Source organism: Nanorana parkeri, unplaced genomic scaffold (genome assembly GCF_000935625.1).
Source record: "Nanorana parkeri isolate BGI_ZX_2015 unplaced genomic scaffold, ASM93562v1 scaffold483, whole genome shotgun sequence".
Classification (NCBI taxonomy): Eukaryota; Metazoa; Chordata; class Amphibia; order Anura; family Dicroglossidae; genus Nanorana; species Nanorana parkeri.
This window is the reverse complement of record NW_017306751.1, coordinates 779,848-783,530: the sequence shown is the minus strand read 5'-3', so window position 1 is coordinate 783,530 and position 3,683 is coordinate 779,848. Positions and strand designations below refer to the sequence as shown.

The 3,683-nt window shown below is 40.9% G+C and overlaps 1 protein-coding gene across 1 annotated transcript in view; it reads right to left on the bottom strand.

Moving 5' to 3' along the window:
* The window catches only part of PRSS35 (protease, serine 35), a 13,597-nt gene extending 10,733 nt beyond the window's left edge, over positions 1-2,864 (bottom strand). The window contains exon 1 of the mRNA XM_018560865.1: positions 2,649-2,864. The gene's annotated coding sequence lies outside the window, so the exon portion shown is untranslated. The remainder of the gene's footprint in view (positions 1-2,648) is intronic.
* Positions 2,865-3,683: the final 819 nt, after the last annotated feature.

Genomic DNA, 3,683 nt, shown 5'->3' with positions numbered 1-3,683 from the left:
CAATAGTCAAGACGAGATATAACAAGGGAGTGGATGAGTAATTTTGCTTTTTCTTTTGGTGAGGAAGGGGCGTATTTTGGAGATGTTACGAAGGTGAAAGCGGCAGGATTTAGATAGTGATTGGATGTGGGGAAGAAAGGTGAGGTCCGAGTCAAGGATGACACCTAGGACCTTGGCATGGGAGGAGGGGTGAATAGTTGTGTTAACAATCTCAAGCGAAAAGTTGGGGGAAGGTGCACGAGGTGGAGGAAATATCAAGAGCTCACTTTTTGAAAGGTTGAGTTCGGATATGTCGGATAGTAGATTAGTGACACGAGAGGACACAGAGGGGGTGAGTTGTGGAGTAGAAAGATAGATTTGAGTGTCATCGGCATAGAGATGGTATTTTAAGCCATGTGAGGTTATTAACTGACCAAGGGAGGAGGTGTAGATAGTGAAGAGAAGGGGTCCAAGGACAGAGCCTTGGGGGACCCCTACAGAAAGAGGAAGAGGAGGGGAGGAGTTAGATTTGTAGGTGACGCTAAAGGAGCGCTTAGATAGGTAGGAGGAGAACCATGAGAGAGTAGAGACTTGTAGCCCAAGTGACTGGAGTTTTTTGAGGAGGAGCAGGTGGTCAACAGTGTCAAAAGCAGCAGAAAGATCTAATAGCAAGAGTATGGAATAGTGGCCTTTGCTTTTAGCAGTGAGTAGGTCATTAGTGAGTTTTAGGAGGGCGGTTTCAGTGGAGTATAGGGCGTGAAAGCCAGATTGTAAGGTGTCGAGAAGGTTGTGATCAGCATCCTTCAGATCAGCATCCTTCATTCATCCAGATATTGCAGAATATCACTACACTTTGCACTATTGCTATTATATATTAACAAATAATGTATTCATCTAATATTCTAATGAATATATCATTATCTTTGTTACTGTATCACAGAATATAACTGCACTTTGCACTGTTACTATTATTTATTAACAATAATGTATTCATATTTTATTGTAATTAACATATTATTATTTGTGTTACTGTATCACAGAATATCACTGTACTTTGCACTATTGCTATTATATATTAACGATAATGTATTCATATAATATTTCAATTGATATATTATTATCTTTGTTGCTTTATCACAGAATACCACTGCACTTTGCACTAAGGAAGCCTACTGCTTTTGCAGGTCTACAGTGTGCTGAGCAGGTGTAATATTCACTGGGACCACTAGGTGGCAGAGCGAGCTAGCTAAAATACAATGAACATATTTCTAACCAAATGACATATGATTGAATTTATTGACCGATTGGCAAGTGTCTGGTGAATACCCTGAACACCACAGAGACAAAAAAAAAAGAACCTTTTGGGCATCTGCAAAAATAGATGGTAGCTTGTCTTGTTTCTCTGTTGCAGACAATGTCAGTCCTGACCTAGATATATGATATTTTGTTCAAATGTTGGTTATTGATTGGTTATTGATGTGGCAGCTGGTTAGCATTTTGTGTCTGTATTTGTTTGGCTTGAGCTATTTTTTCAACATTTATGCTGCTGCTTTTGTGATGATACATTTTCAATTTTTTGCACAAAGTGCTTGTTGAAGTCCTCGGTGGGGGACACCTTTTGTTGCACCTTTTGGGTTAACCTTGTGGATGCTGGTGGTTTGGTGACTACAGCACAACTTTGGTGAGATTTCAGTGGATTGACCATATGTATGATATGACATTTTTTATTATAAGAACTGGGTCTGCTTGGCACACAGACTGCATGGTGAATGAATTCTGCAATTGGCAGTTGCAATTACAATGCAATGCAATGTTCCTCTGATGACAAGATACAGCACACTCACTGCTATACACTCAGCTGTCACTGTCCTTGTCACATCTCTGCAAGTGAAGTACATCATGTCCCAATTCTATCCAGTCTTCACATATGGTAGACTTGGATCTCATGCACTGTAATAAATAGCAATGTATCCTATATAATTAGATTGGGCTATGAACAACAGATTTTCTGAATCCTTCACATTGTGTGACCTCACAAGCTTAGTAAAGCTCCCCTGTGTCCTATGTTGATTTAATAAGTTACAGTCCTGCCGACTGGGAAGACTTGAGTTTAATTCCGACAATTAGCAGACAAAGGCTGAGCAATATGGGAACCACATTTTTGGGTCACATCCTAAAACTTCAATGTTGTTTTGTTTTCTGGCTGATTGATTTCAGAAATAAAGAACACTAACCCGCATTATGTTTGCAGTAACTTTTCAGTTGCAGTCATTGGGTTGTGCTGCTTTGACTGTACGATGTACTATTGTACTGTACTGTCTGCTTCATACAGGGAGCTTTCAAGGAAAAGGAATAGTTTGCCAGCACAGTTCTCAGTGTAGTACAGTGGATCAGATCTCTCCCTTGCTTATTTCTTGCTATGCAGTGATTTTCTGAATGTGTAACAGTGAAATCATACATTTACCAGTGCCCCTGCTTGCAGTGACATGATGTGATGCTGTGATGGAAAGCAGCTTTCAGGTAGCTCCATAGGATTCAGTTACACTCAGCTGTCAGATCCAGGCAGCAGCAAGTAAGGTGCACAATGAATACATGGCATAGAGCAGTTTTGTCACTCATTCAGCAATTTTAGGATTAGAGATATACTCTGCAGCTATGCATTGGCTTACCTGCTGAAGAATAGGTGAGCTCCCAGATCTCCAGGTCCTCATTCCCCCTGAATGCAGCTCAGTGATGCAAGCCTCTTCTGGACGAGGTATGGCAGAGATGACATCCAATCTTGGAGATAGAAGCACAACTCAGAGCACCTCCAACTCATGCAAGAGAAGGGAGGGATATGTAGAGGAGGGGGTAGAGGGGAGGGGATGCTATAAGTGAAAGAGTGGGGTGGAACAGAATCATGTGAAATCTTGGGTATAAGATATAACAAGACATCTGAGGATAAAGCAGAGCAAACAAGGAGGGGAGAATGAGGTACCAGGTCAGGGTGGGCACAGCATAGACTTCTAAGAAGGGATTGTACAGGGAGGGTGGCTCATCTACATCTTGAGTTTACCTCCTCACCAACAGTAGGGGGTACTAGAGAGAACACTATTGTATGCATCTGTAAGAGACAGTCTTAACATCTGGATGCTTTACTAAGTGTCTGCCTGAAATTACTCTTAATCAATATTACCTGGCTGTAAATGAGCATTTAGCCAGGTTCCCAGAGGCTGTAATTACAGTTTATAGTTGGTTTGCAGACATGTATGACAGTTCAAATATGCTTAGATGTGGCTAATCATTTGCTGGAAACAATAGGCTGCTATCTGCTACTTTAGCTTTGCTTTGATATTACAGCTGCTATAGTAATAGTGTTACCATAGAAGACAGGCAATCTATAAAACCATTAAAGAGATGATAAAGGTGAGAACATCACTGAGAGTTGGGGTCATTTCCAGAGTTAAAAAATATCACCCTCTCTCCATACCCCCTCCCCATCACATCTGTGCAGGAGTACTTATGGCAAACACTGACATTGCACCCTATCCAAACATCTCACACCCACACTATAGTGGCACACATATGCATATCAAGCTAAACCTGTCTGGAAAGTGGTGCACCTATACAGTGTATAAAATGTACTACAGCAAAACTGACATTAAGAACAATAAATGCTAGTGAATGACAATTCCCTGCTAGCTTGTGTTTTTTTCCCCAATTAT